Consider the following 20,325-nt stretch of genomic DNA (forward strand, 5'->3'; position numbering starts at 1 on the left):
CTTAAGCTGGAGGGGGAGTGCACATGGGGGACCCAGGTGAGGGAGGGGGGTCCTGCTGAGCTTAAGCAGGAGGGGGAGCGCACATGGGGGACCCAGGTGAGGGAGGGTGGTCCTGCTGAGCTTAAGCAGGAGGGGGAGTGCACATGGGGGACCCAGGTGAGGGAGGGGGGGTTCCTGCTGAGCTTAAGCTGGAGGGGGAGCCCACATGGGGGACCCAGTTGAGGGGGGGTCCGACCCCCCTCCCCGCCACTGTGCCCAATACCCCCTTCCTGCCCTCTACCCCCTTATGCGGCGTATGCTACGCTGCGGGTCGGCTAGTAAATTAATATAAATGTATGATATGAATGTGTCTCCATTAAGGTAAGCCACCCCTTTTTTCTCTCTTTTATTTTGTACCTGTTGGGTAGAGGGTTCTTTATACTGTGAGAGGTGAGGGGGCTTTCTGGCTGCCTTTATAAGGGGAGGGGGGCTCTCTGGTTACCTATACTGAAAGGGGGAAGTTTTCTGGCCACCTATATGAGGGGAGCTTTCTGGCTACCTATGGGGGGGGGGGTTGCATCTGGATACCTAATACTGGAGGCTTCCGTGGCTAGCTATGCTGGGGGACTGCATCTGACTACCACATTGCAACAGTGTACTTAAGTGTACGGGGGGGGGGGGGGTACTTTACACCCTCATCTTGGGAGCTACATAGCCTAGAAACTGTCCTGGTTACCAGAATGTCTGTCCTGACGATGGACAACATGCTTATGGACAGGACTCATGCCTTTACCCTCCTTACACTGATATATCTATTCCGATGTGACCTTATGGTCGCACGGCTACAGGGTAGTTCTACACTCCAGTGACTACAGTCTCTTGAAGCACACTGTACTTCCTCATACGAGCGAAGGGGGCGGATGTCTCCTCATCACACCTTTCCAGGCAGGGGTTAGCACCAAAGGCAGGAACAAGGCAAGGTTGGATAATCAGCAGGAGAGTCAGAAATATGGACTTGCTTAAACAAAGTGATGGTGTGGGAAGATTAAGCACCAAGATTACTGTAGAGCAGAGCCTTATAAAGGTGTTTGGCTTGAAAAGGTGCAATAATTTGCCCAATCAACAAGACTGTGCCTGTTGCACTTGTGTACTGCATTGCTTTACTGGTGCTTATGCTGCATTTTCTCTGTGGCTATAAGCACTGCTATAATTACTGTTAGCTATAATTACTTATTGGCTGTGTATTCAGCATTATCGATTGCCTTTAGCAGGAGATGTGTTGTGGTGCAATAGCGAGCATTTGAATTAAAAATGTAGCTAGTGCTGAGCATAATGTGTGTGCCAAAATGTGAGTGTGAACCCACAAACTAGCACAGGAGCAGCATGCATGCACCTGCCCCTGAGATTGGACAAATGCAGCAGTGTGCACATGCCTGTGAACCCATGTGTGAATGAGACACACTGGACTCATTATTTTCCTTAGGGCCTGAGCCCACTAACGCAGTTGTGTCCGCTTCTGTCCACTTTTCAGCTTCTGTAACATTGATGTGTAACTGCAAAGTGGACACAACGGCGTCAGTGGGCTCAGGCTCTTATGGAGTACCTTTGGATGCTCCTTGTCCTGCTATCCCTAGATGGTAAACTGAAACACTCTGCTTAATCTGGGAGCACGAACATTGTCAGAATCAGAATCAGAATCAATTTATTTTCGCCAAGTAAGTTTGCACCTACAAGGAATTTGTCTTGGCAGTTGCTTAACAAACACAAACAAAAACAATACAAGGACAGACAGTGTGAATATTACAAGTTAAGGACATTATAAGTATAGTGGCAGTAAGCAATGTGAGAATTGTTCATGTTTAGTTCTGTGCTGATTACTTTCAGTCCTAGCAGCTCTAACGTGGTTCCGCATTAAGTATGGCTACCGCTTGAGGAAAAAAACTGTTCCTGTGTCTAGAGGTTTTGGTAGCGATTGACCGGAATCTTACTCCTGAAGGCATGCGCTGGAAGATGGAGTGAGCTGGGTGAGAGGGGTCAGAGGCAATTTTGGTTGCTCTCTTTCTGCTCCTGCTAGTGTAAAGATCCTGCAGGGAAGGTAAGCTACAGCCAATTATCCTTTCCGCTGATCGGATGATGCGCTGCAGCCTCCCCTTTTCTAATGCTGAGCAGGAGCCGAACCATACAGTCATAGATGATGTTATGGTTGATTCGATGATTGCAGTGTAGAACTGCACCATTAGATTTTGAGGTAGGCCAAACTTTTTCAGCTGCCGTAGATGGTACATTCTCTGTTGTGCTTTCTTGACAATAGTGGCAGTGTTGTTGTCCCATTTTAAGTCGTTTGAGATCGTGGACCCAAGAAACTTGAATGACTCTACTTGGGTTATTGTGGATCCATTTATGGTTAAGGGGAGGTGCTGGGGGGGAGATCTCCTAAAGTCTATTATCATCTCCATGGTTTTGAGAGCATTTAGTTCCAAGTTGTTGCTGCTGCACCAGGAGGAAAGCTGTCCCACCACATGCCTGTATGCAGACTCATCCCCGTTTTGAATGAGACCAACAACTGTTGTGTCGTCTGCAAACTTCAGAACCTTAACAGATGGATCTGTGGAGATGCAGTCATTGGTGTAAAGTGAGTACAGCAGTGGGGAAAGCACACAGCCCTGGGGTGCACCAGTACTGACTGTCAGAGAGCTTGATGTGAGTTTACCAAGTCTAACACGCTGTCTTCTGTCGGTTAAGAAGTCGGTTATCCATTTGCAGAGGGATTCAGGTATATGTAGCTGGGAGAGCTTGCTGTGCAGCAGTGATGGAATTATGGTATTAAATGCAGAGCTGAAATCTATAAATAAAATCCTGGTGTAGGTTCCTGGGATATCTAAATGCTGTAGTACATAATGCATACACATGTTCACGGCATCGTCTGCGGATCTGTTAGGCCTGTAGGCAAATTGCAAAGAGTCCAGCAGGGGATCTGTGATGGATTTCAGATAAGTCATTATCAGTTTTTCAAATGCTTTCATGACCAGTGATGTCAGCGCAACAGGCCTGTAATCATTTAAACATGCAGGTTTTGTTTTTTTTGAATTGGTACAATAGTTGCGCTTTTAAAACAGGCAGGAACAATTGAGAGTTCTAGAGATGCTTTGATGCTTTGTCCAAGGAAAGATATGTATTCAAAAACTCATTGCATCAACAGATATATTTTTTATGTACTTTTATGTAACACTTCCTGGATGTCTCCCTAAATAGTGATTGACATTCAGTAGAAACATGTTTTCCTACTTTTTATTACCCATACAGTTATATTTGCTTTTGTGCATAAGTATTATTGTCTGTTTACAGAATGCCAGTTGCGAAAGTACAGTTTATCTAAACTAAAAGCTGCCATTGTAAATTATTGCATAGCTGCTGTATTTATATATTACATCGTATCCAGTGAGAATGTGTCTTCTCCAGTGAATACTTTTGGCTTGCATTTAGCTGAGGCACTGCTAGCAGTGTTTATATTATCTTGTCTGTTTTCTTATCAGCTACTACTTTAATCATTCCCTCAAGTTCAGAAACAACCCTAAGCTTCCCACTGAAGAAAAAAAGTGCTGTGTTTAACTATTAGAATGCTGTTCTGCTACTGTTTTTTTCTGGTATTAGCTTATTTTCTGTAAAGAATCTTTTTTTGGGGGCACATGTGCAGCGCTTCAGCGGTAAAGATATACTCGCTGTGAGCTCCGCTCCACCTCGGGCTTTACTGCTGCCAAGCACACATTCTAAGGGACCTATACCAAAATTCAATGTAAATGTGCGCTCACTTATTATAACCAACCACCTATATATATATATATATATATATATATATATATATATATATGTGTGTGTGTATATATATATATCAAAAGCATACGATGTATTAGCTGTAATTCTTCAAGAAACTGCACTCACATACATAGCAGACTCTCAAAAAACACATAACCATAGCATGATAATGTATACATTAATTTGCCTCCTTCCCATACACCAATGTGCCAAAACAAAATTCCGTGTGTACATCCACAGACAGGGTCTCACAGGTGCTCACCATATGTTGTGGCTGCCAAGATCACAGACAGCAATAAAAGCCTTCAGCCCTGGAACTATGCACCCTCTTCCTGATGCATGCAGCTCCTCCACACTATCATACGTGGCCTCTCACCTTTTAATTATGCCATTCAAGTTATAAGACGGCTTTCTCATTTAAATTCTCCCGGCATGTGCCAACAGCATGTCCTCAGTAGATGGATCACCAAAAGAGCAACGATTTCATGCCCACCTACCAAACTTAAGGACTCCTGATAGTGTAAAAACGTACAATTTATTAAAAGTTTTTAAAACTAGTGCACTCACATGATCGAAGTAAAAACAAGCATATCACAGTGTAATCTACTCCACGCCGGCTGTTCTCCACCTGTAGCTCCACCCTACGCGTTTTGTGCATGCGCACTCATCAGGGGCTGGAAGCATCTGGTCAGTCGGCGTCTTAATTCTAAGGGTCCTACCTAACCCGATCATCTTATGGATCCTATATGAGATGTCCAGGACTACTGGCAAGCGCTTTCCAAAACACAGAAGCCCGAAAATCATCTATACCACGAGAAAATCCAGTGCACAACTCAAATCCAAAATGGCCGCCAACATGAAATCCGAGGCCTCAATGGAGAAAACACCTAATAACTTACCCACGGACGGCACTCACGATTCGGACACAGCTTCGATCAAACGATCACCTCTCAGGCTAGTAATCTTTCTAATGCGGACCTATTCCATACTATAAGAGACATGTTTAGAACTGAGCTTCGTGACACAGTTCAAGAGTTCACTAAACAAATTATTGAGCTGGGAGACCGCGTGGACTCTTTAGAACGAAAAGCTGATGATATAGCGGGGATATTAGCCTTAGACAAAAAAACACTCTGATGAACAAGATTCTAAATTAGAACTACTAGAATCTAAACTGGAAGACCTCGAAAATAGAAATCGGCGGGCAAACCTGCGCATCAGGGGCCTCCCAGCGTCTGTATCAGACCTACATGCTGCCGCTACCAACCTCTTCTCAGCATTGCTCCTGCAAATGGACCCCACTAACTTTAGGATTATCAGAATCCACCAGGCCCTTGCAAAGCCCCGCAACCCAGAACTACCAAGAGATGTGATCCTGAAATTGCAATATGAAGACTTCCGAGATAAGCTTTTGTTTGCCGCCGGGGACTTAACATCGCTTCCAGATCTGCCCCAATCGGTACAATTGTTTGCCGATCTGGCTCCGCAAACTGTGCAAAAAAGAAGATCTTTCCACCCTATCACTCAGGCCTTGCAACATGCTTCTTTGAAATACAGATGGGGATTTCCATTTGCCATATCGTTTCAAGCAAGCAACAAAGCATACATGTGCAAAACTATGGCGGAAGCTACATCTGCTCTCACAGAAGCAGGCATCTCATAAGAATTGCCCACGGTGCCATCTTATTCTACAGCTCTTCCTCAAAGTGAAAACAGACCTGCCAGATCCTGGTCATCAAGGAGATCATCACCATCTCACCAGTAACTTACTATGGGTAAATTGATAATCATCCGTTATACTTTAACCCTGATATTGTAAGATGGCCGAAGATTATTTCTATTTTTATGACCTCTACATTCAACCTATGGGGAATTTAATCCTACATATGTCCCTTCGGAACGACATGGAGGACTATTTCACATCGTGCTGTCTGCACAGATTCTGTCACCTTAATAATGGAAGACACGCGAAACTGATTCCTAATCCTAACTGGCCATGTCCCTCGCAACTAACTAAAACTCACCCAAGTCAAAATATCTTCTGGCCTGTTTATGTTGTCAATAGGGGATTTCTATTGCAAGCATTGGAACCCTTGCTATAATTAAAGGTGACTATACTGGCTGTTAAATGACGTACGTTTTCCCCAGGCTACTTGCCCTACTGAAATAGACGTTGGTGGAATACAGAGTGGGTCAAACACCAGCTATACTTTTCTTGATTAGCTGACAATGCCATACCTTACCCACTCTGTTCTACATAGTGTCACTTTCACTATGTCATTTGATCCTCATGCATAATGCTTAGGCCCCATTAACATTACAAACGCGGACAGCCATGCATGCGGACGCAACGCACTCGAACGCACGCCATCCGCGTTTGTGTGCGTTGCGTGGCTGATCCCATCACTGAAAAGCGAATGGGACATCCACGCGTTTTTGCAAAAATGCGTGCAGCATGCGTTCCCGGACCGCACAGGTCTGGAACGCATGCAGTGTGAACATCAGACAGTGCACTCTATGCACTGTCTGATGTCGTGCGTGTCGGCCTCCCGCACGTGTTTCCAAAATACGGCTGGAAACGCGTGCAGTGTGAACGGGGCCTTAGATATACCTGCAACTTGAACCTCTTTCCTTGTTCCCTCACCTATGGCAAGAGGCTATACCCTCTCTACTTCATATATTCACTATGGAGCTGACTCTATAGAATTTCTATGACTGTATGCTGCAAAAATTGGGAAGTCTCTGACCTATCATTCTATGTTAATGCTTGGAATAATAGTTATATGCTTTGTTTATTAGTTTTATTATGGTTTAGGTGGTTGCCCGACGTGTGAACCTGCCGACCTTCAACCTAAATGCTTGGATCGAGCTCTCCTCTAATATTAAGGCTCCTGCAACTATTCACACTTTGGTGCTTTTGCACTGCTCATTGTTATTTTTGTATTAATTGATCTATCTGTGCACCTATCATTCTTTTGCTTATTTCAAACCAAAGCCAATACTCTGCTAATACACTTCTTGGTTGAATATCTCTATATGAACATCCCTTATACGAAAGTACAATGCAGAATATATCCATAATCGTACACAATGTAAGGGGGTTGAACTTTCTCCTCAAATGGAGCAAAGCCTTTTCTGATTATGTTAAGCACCGTCCGTCCATAATTTGCATTGAAGAGACTGATTTTACTACCACATCCTATCCTAGGTACGACCACAAACACTATAAACGCTTTCACCTAGCATCTACTTCTAAAAAACAAAGAGGAGTAATCACTCAGTCACGATAATTTTCCTTTGGTAGTTGATTCTACTATTGCAGATCTGGACGGACGATACTTAATTATCCTTGGCATCCTCAATAATAAAATTATGTTTGGATAACATGGCAGGATAATCAGGGCTTATCATATGTCCTGTACTTCTTTTGATTCTCCCCCTTACCTTTGTGATGCTCTAGACAGTATAAGGCTACCAAATACTCATTCTATGGATTATTCAACCCCAAACGGACTATTCTCATGAGATAAACCGGCCTCGGCACAGCTTAGTACACAGATTAATTAATATATTGTTTATTTGTTATGCTGGTATACCCCAAACCCACTTCTTTCCCCTCCTCCTTCCCTAACCCTCTCTCCGTGGCTCATCTGGCAGCTGTGGACCACACCCATGAGCCACTATCCCTCACCTACCTCCTTTCCTTTTTCTTACCTTCTTCACTCCCCCCCCCCCTCATTTACCTTAAATGTTAGAAGCTGCAAACAAGCTGAATCCAGCGCAGGAGACTTCGGCGCAGCCGGCGCCACCATAGGCCGTAATAGGAACTACGGCTATAGCAGGCACAGGGAGTAACTTCAGCGCCGTCAGAAGACGGAGCTGAAGTTGCTTTTAAAACAATAATAGAATTATTTAATTCCCCCACTATCCATGCCGCCTGGAGGGGGAATAGTAATTAACACGGCCCGGACTTGTGCGGCAGCAGGATCAGCCATATACCGGCTGTATCCTGCGCCCAAGTCTCCGGCGTTGTTCTCTCTCGTACGCTAGAAACTGTCCTATGCCTATGCTTTGGTGTATCTCTATATTTATAATACTTATTTAATAGCTTATTATTAGAACCCCTGCGTGGGCAACTATTTTTTTTAACATGTTTCACTATATCATACATTTTCTAACAAATAAAACCTTTTCAAACTAAAGAATATTTTAGAGCAAAGAAGAAATGCTGAGCTTCACACCACTTTAACATTCCTATGTAGATTGCAACAGCAGCTGTGGGTCTTCTTGGAGGAGTAGCTAAGAGGAAGTAATCCAGGAAAAACTGATTTCATTGTGTAACAGAAGAAACTACAAAGCAAAAACAAAATGAAAAATGAAAAAGAGCACAGACTACAGCTGTGTTATATTGTTAACATTTCCCATATACTGTATGGCCTAGTTATCAGAGCAATTGCTTATGTTTTGCTGGATTGGAGTTGGACCCATTGGCACTACAACTTGGCAACCATGAGGAAAGAGTATGACAGCAGGTAGTGTTCGTGAGCTTATGACTTAACTCTTAGCTTGGACTCAATGACAAAATAAGCTTTATTCTTTCTTGAGGATAACTTCAATTCTTTTGTCTTTCCCTTTTAATGTAAATCATTGGATTCTTTTTAAATTACACATTGCACCTGTTTGCTAGTTAATCTTGTGTCTACATCAAGACTGTATAATATTATCAGGCCCGGATTTACATCACAGGAGCCTATAGGCACAGATGTCCTGGCATCCTAGACTTCATCCTCCATGAACCTACAAACCCTCACCGAACTGCAGCGCAAATGTGCTGGCTGGCTGGCCCAGCTGTCACATCTCCCCTACTTCCCTTGTCCGTCATAGGTAGCTACAGGTGCCCCTTAGCATTAGGTAGAGTTGGGCCGAACCTCCGATTTTAGGTTCGCGAACCGGGTTCGCGAACTTCCGCGGAAGGTTCGGTTCGCGTTAAAGTTCGCGAACCGCAATAGACTTCAATGGGGATGCGAACTTTGAAAAAAAAAATAATTATGCTGGCCACAAAAGTGATGGAAACGATGTTTCAAGGGGTCTAACACCTGGAGGGGGGCATGGCGGAGTGGGATACACGCCAAAAGTCCCCGGGAAAAATCTGGATTTGACGAAAAGCAGCGTTTTAAGGGCAGAAATCACATTGAATGCTAAATGACAGGCCTAAAGTGCTTTAAAACATCTTGCATGTGTATACATCAATCAGGTAGTGTAATTAAGGTACTGCTTCACACTGACACACCAAACTCCACTGAACAGAACAGGTATGCAGTGGCGGGTTCACTAAACAGGTATACAGTGGCGGGTCCACTGAACAGAACAGGTATGCAGTGGCGGGTTCACTGAACAGGTATGCAGTGGTGGGTTCACAGAACAGGTATGCAGTGGTGGGTTCACAGAACAGGTATGCAGTGGCAGCAGGATCACTGAACAGGTATGCAGTGGTGGGTGGGTTCACAGAACAGGTATGCAGTGGCAGGATCACTGAACAGGTATGCAGTGGTGGTGGGTGGGTTCACAGAACAAGTATGCAGTGGCAGGATCACTGAACAGGTATGCAGTGGTGGGTGGGTTCACAGAACAGGTATGCAGTGGCAGCAGGATCACTGTACAGGTATGCAGTGGTGGGTGGGTTCACAGAACAGGTATGCAGTGGCAGGATCACTGAACAGGTATGCAGTGGTGGTGGGTGGGTTCACAGAACAGGTATGCAGTGGCAGGATCACTGAACAGGTATGCAGTGGCAGGATCACAGTACAGGTATGCAGTGGGCTGAGGGCTCACTGAACAGAACAGGTATGCAGCCAGGAAGAAGTTAAGCCTAACTAATCTTTCCCTATATGAGAGACTGCAGCAGCTCGCCCTACTCTCACTAATGCAGGCACACGAGTGGCCGTAATGGCCGCCGCTGCCTGCCTTATATAAGAGGGGTGGGGCTCCAGGGGCTAGTGTAGCCTAATTGGCTACACTGGGCCTGCTGACTGTGATGTAGAGGGTCAAAGTTGACCCTCAGGTGCATTATGGGGCGAACCGAACTTCTTCCGCAAAACGTTCGCGTGCGGTACCCGCACGCGAACCACCTAAGTTCGCGCGAACCACGTTCGCCGGCGAACCGTTCGGCCCAACTCTAGCATTAGGTAGCCAGTATTAGGTAGTTAGTGGTGCCCCTAATGTAGGGTTGCCAAACTCAAATACAAAGTGGGCCTAAATTGTACACTGAAACCTAGTCATGGGCCAAAATTGTACACTGGGAGCTAGTCGCGGGCCAACCGCAATGTCTACTGGCCACCTTCCTCCTTTATCAATTTCTCTGGTGTCTAGAGGTCCTCCCTCCCCTATACAGTTCCCTGGTGTCTAGAGACTCCCACCCTCCCCTATACAGTTCCCTAGTGTTTAATGCTTCCCCCCTACCTCCCCATATGGCTTCCCTGGTGTTCTAGGGCTTCACATCCAATATAGCTTCCCTGGTGGTCTAGAGTGGGCCAAACATAATGCAAAGTGGGGAAAGCACTTGAGGGCCAAATGGAATGGCTCTGAGGGACAAATATTGCCTGCGGGCCAGAGTTTGACATGTATGCCCTAACGGAAGGGAGATCTCGTCAGTGGAATGCTGAAAGCTAGGTGAGTAATCTCCATGCATTGGAGTAGCAATAGATAGCAACTGCACCAGGGCCTCTAGACAAAAAGGGCCCTCCAACCGCTTTATTAGCTCTTTATTGGTGCTATGCAGGTAATGATCATCTCTATATGTGCTTTGATTAGTTGCAACCATTAACTACTTGACCACTGAGGGTTTTTTTCCCCTTTAGGACCAGAGCAATTTTCACTTGTCAGTGCTTCTCCCTTTCTTTCACCAATAACTTAAGCACTACTAATCACAGTGAAATGATCTATATCTTGTTTTTTTGTTTTCCGTCACCAATTAGGCTTTCTTTAGGTGGTACATTATGCTAAGAATTATTCTGTTCTAAATGCATTTTAATTGGAATATTAAGAAAAAAAAGGGGAACAAATCATTATTTCTCAGTTTTCGGCCATTATAGTTTTAAAATAAATGATGCCAGCATTCATTGACACGTGGACTTAGAATAATGAATGAGAACTGCGTTCCCATTCATTCATCTCTCTGCTAACGGGCGGCGACAACCCGCTGAAGACGAACATTTATGGCCATGGGACTTTCAGTGAAGTTTTCCCAGGCCATGATTATACACCTGGTGCAGTAAGGGGTTAATAGACTATTCTGATTGAATGTGTATGATAATTATGATGACAGTAATTACTTTGGATTAGACATTTGTCCAGTTGAGAACATGGCAGATATACAAAACAGAAGGTGTCTATAGAGTACTGAAATATACGTTTTGGATGGAGTGAACCTTTGTTGGAAGGCATCATTTTCAGAAAGGATACCATTGTGCAGATTGTAATCAGTAACATTTGAAGGATATTACCTCTGATGCAGCAACGCAGCATGATGCCCAACTCCATACAGAGAATAAAGCTTCTCCGACACCTGATGCTGGGTGGTAGCTTGATCAGGCTCTGAAAAAATGCATATGTAATAAAAGGTTGATCTTAGCAACAAATGTGCGTCAACTTCTCATAGTCGTGATTCGACTATACAATATACCAGTGCGAGTAAAATGGCAGTAGAGAAGATGATGATACAAAAGATGGTTTATGATTGCTCTCAAGTACAGACTATCCGTTCACAGCCATCATTAGTCATCATCAGATTCTATTTGTGATTGTACAAGAAAAAGGCAAAGACAGCCATCACCATGACCAACTGTCATTGACAGAATCACGAAACCAGGGTAAAAATAGAAGAAAATGCTTTCAATAAGTTGAATATGATCACTTATGCACTGCTTCTTGAAAGAATAAGTGACATTTCTGGTGTTTGTTCTTGATGTATCCTGGATGAATGAACTAAACAATATAACCTGTCACATGCACACTGACTAGGGCTATAACATGTCACATTGACATGTATCGTACAGTACATACTTCATATGTGTCGCTAAATAGAAAAGACAAGCATTTTTCATATGTAAAGTCCAGCCTCTCCAAGTGTTTTAGTTTAGGATAGAGCAGAAAATACTTGCAACTTTTTGTTCACACACACGATATGGAACATTAAGACACAGAACATTTTTATCATGCGTTACTCCTGGTGGACGTCAGAGCTGCAGCCACTAGGGTGTGCTCTATAGGCGGTACCAGTGTTAGGGAGTCTTGCCCAAAGTCTCCTCACTGAATAGGTGCTGGCTTACTAAACAGGAAGAGCAAAGATTTGAATCCTGGTCTCCTGTATCAGGGGCACAGCCCTTAACCAGTAGCCTATCCAGCCACATTTAGCAAGTACAAATCACATACCGTATTTTCCACTTTATTAGGCTCCCCGCACACTGCATGCAATTCCGATTTTTAATCATTTTTTACATTCGATTTTTAATTGTTACTGCATGCTGCGTTTTTTCCTCTGTTTTTTTGTTGATTGCATAGAGGGAAAATCGGAAACGGAATTGTAAATCGCATCTGCAGTGTGCAGGGAGCCTAAGACACACTCCCACCATCTAAAAAAGTGGAGTGTAAATGACTGTACATCTTATGAAGTGACTATTGCATCACAGCTGGACCAGCACCATGCGCCCCCCCCCCCCCTCCAAGCAGTCTCCTGTCCCCCCAAGCTGTCCCCCCTCTCCAAGCTAATAGTGCTCCCCCAGGACCCCTGCAGGACACAGACAGGAGGAAGCACACCGCCTAAGTGAGTGGTGGGGGTGCTTCACTGTCGCTAATACTATGCAAGATTCCCGGGATAGCACTATTATTAACTGGGGGGGGGCAGCTTAAGGGGGGGGGGATACCTGGCACTGACCAAATTGTGACACTCCAATACTGAAAGAAGAAACAGCATGTTTGTTCATACCCTCTCCCTTATTCTTTCAATTATATAAAGCCAAAAATATAATTTTGTGCAGAATTAGACTTCAAAGCTTAACTTCACTATTTCACTATTCACTATTGCCTGATGTATGGCCACCTTTAGTATCTAAGTATGCCTTGCTTTATCTCCAATGTTCCTGGTTCCTATTATTTACTCATTGTCTCCTTGACCCTGGAGTCTCCCCAGCGAGCTGTTTCTCTATTTGTATTTCAATTGTATAACTGTATGCTAATCTTGTCTCTAAATGTAATTTGTGGCAGCACTGTACTGTATCACTAAAGGCCCATACACACGTCGGACTTTTGCGAACGACGGGTCGTTTGAACGCCCCATCGTTCAGTCGTCCGCACGCCAAATCGGGCGTGTGTACAGACTGTCGTTCGGGTGATAAGACTGGTCTTGAGCGATCCGCCGGGCAGATCGCTCAAAATCAGTCTTATCACCCGAACGACAGTCTGTACACACGCCCGATTTGGCGTGCGGACGACTGAATGACGGGACGTTCAAACGACCCGTCGTTCGCAAAAGTCCGACGAGTGTATGGGCCTTTATTCTCAATAAACTTTTGTTGAAAAAAATGATAAAGGTTGTACCTCACTGTGTCCTTCCAGAGACTGTACATCAGAAAATGCAGTTAAATAGGAAATATTGAAAAATAGTGAAAATAACATAATGAATAAAATTGCTTATTTTTTACTATATTCATTTACAGATTATTTAGTCAGTGTTTGCCCATTGTGAAATCTTCCCTCAGCCTGATTTACATTCTGAAATGCATCACTTGTGGTGACATCTTTAGTCCTGCCAGATGATTTGTACGGAATGTTCATTACTGAGAGTATGCACTGAGAGAGATATTGCTTGCTTGGTGGTTGGAGAAAGCTGTTAATTCCTACAATGCAACGAAGTTCATAGACCGCAAACTGTTAGGGCCATGGTCATGACATCACGCTGTGGGAAGGGTTTCACCACAATATACAGAACCCCCAATTTGAGAAAAGGTAAAGATTTAAAAGGGTATCAGCCACTGATTAGGATGAAGTTCAATCCTTGGTTAAAGTTCCTGTTTAAGTCATGCTCTTCCACATATCTCTGTATTATGCTCTGTTAATGATCTCCTCCAATCCATACTCACCTTTCCCTTTCCCTGTATGCAGGGTTTCTTGTGTGCCTCTACCCAGCTCTCGAATTCCTTCCTAAAATCATTTTCAAGCTCTTCAACCATAATAATGTTTAAACTCAACCCAAAATCTCACTATTTTAAGCAAACATAATGTTACAGTCATGGGGTGAAAAATACACCCTTGGTGTAAGGTTTTAGGCATCAGGACCTAACAAAAATTAATCTGGTCTTAAGGTGGCCATTCACTGGTCGATTTGCCATCAGATTCGACCAACAGATAGATCCCTCTCTGATCGAACCTAATCAGAGAGGGATCGTATGGCCACCTTTACTGCAAACAGATTGTGAATCGATTTCAGCCTGAAACCGATCACAACCTGTGGAGCTACCGCTGCTGTCGCCCCCCCACATACATTACCTATTCCGGCCGGAGCGAGTCCCCGCTGTCTTCTTCTCCACTCCGGCTCCGCTCTGGCTACTGAACTTCCTGTCCAGGGGAAGTTTAAACAGTAGAAGGCGCTTTACTGTTTAAACTTCCTGCTGGGACAGGAAGTTCTGTGTAGCTCTGGAGCCCGAAGCGGAGAAGAAGACCAGGGGACTAGCGCCGGCTGGAGCAGGTAATGTATTACCGCTGTATTGTATCGTCGGGCATTTGAACGCCGCTAACGACGCACTCCCGACCTGCCGGCAACCGAGAAAAGTCTTCCGCGCGGATGGGTCGACGGGAATCGACGGGAACAATCGATTTAGGATGGAAATCGATCGTTCTGTCAGTGGTGTGCGCAGCGATTTCACAGCCGTTTAGATCACTGTGATTGAAACGGGCCAAACGGCTTTATATCAGCGGGAAAAATCGTTAGGTGTATGGGCCCCTTTAAGCAGGCTATAAAATCATGTAAATCTAACCTTACGTGTCAAACAACACACAAACTATTCCAGCATGTCATTATTTATTTAACAAGAATGAAGCTTTGTGCGAAAAGCTAAGTAGACCCCATGGTTCAATAACTTGTAAAACCACATTTGGCAGCAGAGCAATAACTTAAAGCAGTTGTGTTCTGTATGGCTTTAACAGTCTTGCACATCATTTTGAGGGAACTTTGGACCACCCTTATTTACTACATTGTATCAGTGCATTGAGGTGTGAGTGTATTTGCTTATGCACATCTTTGCCTGAACACCCCCTACCAGGAAGTTTGGCAACAGTCTTGAATTTATTCCACTTGGGAATCTTTCTGTTTGGAAATGACCATATAGAAGTTCCTAGATTGATCGGTAGCCACAATTGCATGTTATCTCCTCCTTCTTTGCTTCCCTCTCAACTATTTGAGATAAGAAAGAGGGGCACTTTAAGACATACCCCTGCCACACCTCTGACCACACCCCCACCACACCCCTCACCATGGATATCACAAATAATTCAGAAGCAAAACTTGTAGTTTTATCATTCAAACCATACTGGTCCTTTCTATCATCATTCGTTTTCTTATTTTCAAATGTTAAAATGATGGAAGACTATCAATTTAAAAGATGGGAATAAGGTTTAGTGTCAACACATTCTGAGTTCAGGTCTGCTTTAATACTGTATTTTTCTTCTTGTAATGCCTGTTTGTCTATGTAACTTGATTGTAAGATATTTGTACATCATGAAAGGTGTTGGAAATGTGCAAATTAATATTAATAAAAATCATAATTCTAAATAAAAATACAAATTACACAGCAGGCAGGCCCGGATTTACCCCACAGGAGCCTATAGGCACAGATGTCCTGGCACCTTAGACTTCACCCTCCATCAACCTACAAACCCGCTCCGAACCGCACCGCAAGTGTGCTCGCTGTCCCAGCTGTCACTTCTCCCTTACTTCCCTTGTCTGTCATAGCATAGGTAGCTACATGTGACCCTTAGTACTAACTAGCCAGAAGTACCCTCAGTATTAAGTAATAAGAGGTACACCCAGGTATTAGGTAGCTAGAGGAACCTCATTATGAAGTAGCTAGAGGTTCCCCTGACTGAAGAGAGATTTCATCAGTTGAATGCCGAGAGCAGGGTGAGCAACCTCTCATTTACACTCTCATCAAGACTCATAGGGAAGAAGGGAGGCACTCAGGAAGGGGAGTGAGATGACTTTCCATCATGAGGCGCCTGTAGGCACGTGCCTACAGTGCCTTATGGTAAATCTGGGCCTGACAGCAGGACTAGTTGACTAGTTCAATGATAGCCACTAACACTCACCACACCCCGTTAACTTTTCCATAGATAGTGGGGTGTGTGATTTCCTACTACTGACCAATACCTCAAAACAGCAAAGAGGGACATGACACACAAAGAGGGCTGTAGACAGCAACAAGCTGTACTCAAGTCTCAATGAGCAATACACAGCATGTTTTGGGCGGAGCCCTTCCTCGGACGACATGTTGTGTAATACTTATTGGGACTCCAATACAGCTTGTTGCTCTCTACCATCCCTTGAATGCCATGTCCTTCTTTGTTGTTTGGATTTCTGTTCGCAGGAGTGATGTACCTGCCATATTACAGGCACCAGCTGGCCGTGTGTATACCAGTTTTCTCTGGGGAAGAAATACCTCAGAGTTGTGTTATATTTCACTGACCAACATCTGTCTGTCTTTAGAGATAGAGCAGAAGTGATCTACATAGTCCCAATAGTCCACATACAGTGAAACAAGAAGCTGCATGGTTACTCACCACCAGCTAGCATTTCTAATTGGAAGGTAGATCCATCAGAACTAGCTAGAAGAGACACTGCTCTAGCTTGGGAGACAGATAGGTGCCTGGCAGGGGGAGGCGGCTGTACTCCCACTGCCTACAGAAAAGAGTGTCAGGTAATGGAGAGCAGGAAATAAATCAGAAGTAGCTGACACTCCCCGTGTCAGGGAGTTGAGAAAATTGGATAAATTAGCACTAGTCTTGTATTTATTTATATTTTGGGTTTAGCAGTTTATCCCTTAAAGTGACACTGAAGCAAAATAAAAAAAAACACCTTATGATATAATGAATTGTACGTGTAGTATGGATAATTAATAGAATATTAGTAGCAAAGAAAAATAATATATTTTTATTTTCAGTTATATGGCTGTTTTTCTATAGCATTGCATCATTCTCTAATATTTCCAGTTTACAAATCACTCTGTATTTCAAATAATGAAACAGAGCAGAGCTAATGACCCTTTGAACTTCCTAGCAGAAAAACCATAGAACGGCTTCAGACTGTGCATTGGTGGCAGCGTTGCAGCCCGTGGGCCGCACCGCATCGCCAAAAACAAGTCTTTGGGGATTACCGCATTAGTACACGGTAATCCCCATCTGGCTCAGATCCAAACAGGAAGTGACACTCACTTGCGGTCACTTGGGGAAATACGGACGTGCATGAAAGCATATTGTAAACAATACTGTACGTTTCCATGCACCGCCACTGCCATCCTTTTTAAAATCCCTGCATCACCATATACTTACATGACTTCCGCCGCACATCGTCCCAGAGGTCACGCGATAACGTTGGTTTGTGCTTGCGGTAGATCGGCGACTTCTGTTGCACCGCACGCTGTATGAAAGCACCCATAGGCTTACATTAGCATAGCGGTGAGGTGCGGTAAAATGACCCACCGCACCGCACCAGTCTGAAAGGGCACTGAAACAAACAAGAAACAGTGAGAGATAGGTTGAGATAAGTATTCATAAAATAGCATTGCTCTTTGACTAAATTAGTTACAGGGCTCATAGAAGCTCTTTTGCATAGATAACTGAAGTTTCTTAACTCTTCCTGTACTGGAAACAATATAAGACTCATATCTGTGCTGCTAAACTTCTATTTCTTAGCTGTGCTACACATACAAATTATTATCTCATAAGTTTATTCTCACTTCAGATCCCCTTTAATATAGCAATGACCATAACTGACAACATCCTTAATCCTTAGACAACATCCTTTAAAGAGAAAATATAGTACACTTACCTCCATAAAAGCTTTGTTCTGGTGTTTGGTTCACTATTCTTCAGTATCTGAATTCCTCCTAACCTGATGTGGTTATGCAGTCTTCAAGATCTGTGCATCCTGCATCTTTCAATCATGGAAATGGTAAATGGAATGTCATTCAAAACCAACCTTTTCCCTATGGTAGAAGCATTCACTGGAAGGAAGAGACTGGTGGTCATCTTGGAAAACATGCTGCAAAACCTTAGTTACTACAGCAGAGCCATTATGTAACAAGGGACCTTTAGGCCCCATTCACACTCGGGAATGCAAAATCATGATTACGATTTTGCATTGCACTATTCTGCGATTTTTCAGCGATTGCGTTTAGCGATTCTCATTCCAGTGAATGAGAATCACGATGCAACACCAGGAAAATGCTGCATGCATTGTGTTTGTGATCATCGATAATTGCAAACATGCATTCACTGCAGTGAGAGTAATCAGGGCTGGGCCGAGGCATAGGCTGGAGAGGCTCCAGCCTCAGGGCGCAGTGTAGGAGGGTGCGCACAATTCATTCAGCTGTCATTCCTAATTGTGTATGAAGGAGAAAGAAATAAGAAAAGGGGATACATAGCAGTGACTGCAAGTCAGATAACTGTATATTAAGGTGTTGGGGAGGATGTGGGCCCTGGGGCGCCTCTTAGTCTAATAGCAATCAGTGTGTGACGGCCGGGGTGGGAGTGATGGAGGGGCGCACTTTGGTGTCTTAGCCTTGGGTGCTGGAGGACCTTGTCCCGGCTCTGAGAGTAATCCCATAGGATTACTTGTGCAGCAGAGCTTTGTTGATCACTAGCGATCAGCAAAGCATGAATCGTGGGTGCAAAGTGCCTGAGTGTGAATGGGCCCTTAATGTGAACCTGAGCCGGGTCAAAAAGGAAATATTTACCTAAGAAGAGGGAAGACTCTGGATCACATAGAGACTTCCTGGTTCCTCCTTGCTCCTGCTTCCGCTTGCCAGGACCTTCATTAAAGCGAACCTCCAGACTAAAAATCTACTCAGCAGCACTGAAAAGGCTTGGACAGTTCCAGAGCATTACAACTTGTTTCTCTCACCCAAGTCTAATTTTTAGCTGCACAGAAGCTAAGCTCCGCCCCATCAAAAAAACTACCTGGGCATTTTTCCCCTGATGCTGTGCAAAGCATGATGGGATTTCTGATCTTGTTGTTCTCGTTGCCTAGCAGCTGGGAAGGGTGATCAGGACACAGGACAGTTGGAACTGTGTCTCATGCTCCCTGTCACCTCCTTTCAACCAAAAAGATGGCTGCCCCCATGAAATCACAAACATTTTCCTGTTCTTGTAAAACAGGGTGGGTAAGAGATTATATTAACTATCTATTTTAATTAACATAACTAATGTAAATTAATGACAGTATGTTTGTTTAGGCTGAAGTTCCTCTTTAACATCGAGGATCACGCTCCTCTTCTGGCACAAGCGCAACCGTGCTGCACCCATGCCTGAAGAGGAGAGTGGCCCTGATTTTCCTGTGAACACGCCCTTGTCAGAAACCTTCAGGAAGTCCATGCTCGACAATCAGAGGACAGTGTGGGAAGACTCTATAGAATTCAGCTTCCCTCTTCTTAGATAAGTAGGCGCTTTCATACCCAAGTGCACCTTGAGTACGCTTTAAGACAAAGAAGGGGGGATCCAGGGACAAGAATGAGCCTTCATGAGTAGGTATTCGTTGTTCTCCAAACAGACGTCTTTTTAAATGAGTCCCCAGAGTTCTACTTTAACCCTTACAACAGCACTCAGTCTAACGATAACTTCTCTACTAATCTTGAAAATGATCTTAAACCTTTCACTATCAATAACAGAAATTAACCAAACTTTCACACACTGACCTTAAGTATCCAAAAATGAATGTGAAAACTCATGCTTGCCATATTGGCACAAAACACACTTCTTTTGTGCCATTTACTGTAGAGTTTTTCTTTAACTGCTTTCTCTTTAGCAGGCTTAGTCTGAATGAGATGCTATGGTTTACTGAGCGTTTTTGCTCATCATCCTTCCTATTGATTATGTCTGAATAATTCTTAGGTACCAATCAAGTTATAAGGATTGTATTTGCTGCCTAACATTCCACCTTGCTATTACAACCACTGTTTTTCTTGTGTACGGACATTTATTTTCCTCAGTGTTGTCTTCTACTGTAACTAGGAATAAGTCTGCAGACATTACACAGTAATAACCTGAAGAAAGTATGGTTTAAAGGTTTCCTATCCTCATTACCCCAAGGGCAGGATGCTGTGCCTGGGTAGATTGAGGGAACAACTGGAAGGACACAGATGAAAATGAAAAAAACTAAGTACAATTATAGTGCCAATTTGTAACCAAAACTCTAATCTAATTTCACTATCAACATGCACCTTTAAAGATCAACTATAACATTACACTTGTTATGCTTCTACAAACTTA

The 20,325-nt window shown here is 43.8% G+C and overlaps 1 long non-coding RNA gene across 1 annotated transcript; it reads right to left on the reverse strand.

Moving 5' to 3' along the window:
- Nucleotides 1–8,036: 8,036 nt before the first annotated feature.
- LOC137531824 (uncharacterized) lies at nt 8,037–18,015 on the reverse strand. Its single transcript, XR_011023774.1, has 4 exons — nt 17,888–18,015; nt 17,389–17,563; nt 11,295–11,385; nt 8,037–8,142 (listed from the first exon to the last, which is right to left on the reverse strand). It is a non-coding gene; the product is annotated as an uncharacterized lncRNA (long non-coding RNA).
- Nucleotides 18,016–20,325: the final 2,310 nt, after the last annotated feature.

The sequence above is a fragment of the Hyperolius riggenbachi genome, chromosome 9, assembly GCF_040937935.1.
Source record: "Hyperolius riggenbachi isolate aHypRig1 chromosome 9, aHypRig1.pri, whole genome shotgun sequence".
Lineage (NCBI taxonomy): Eukaryota > Metazoa > Chordata > Amphibia > Anura > Hyperoliidae > Hyperolius > Hyperolius riggenbachi.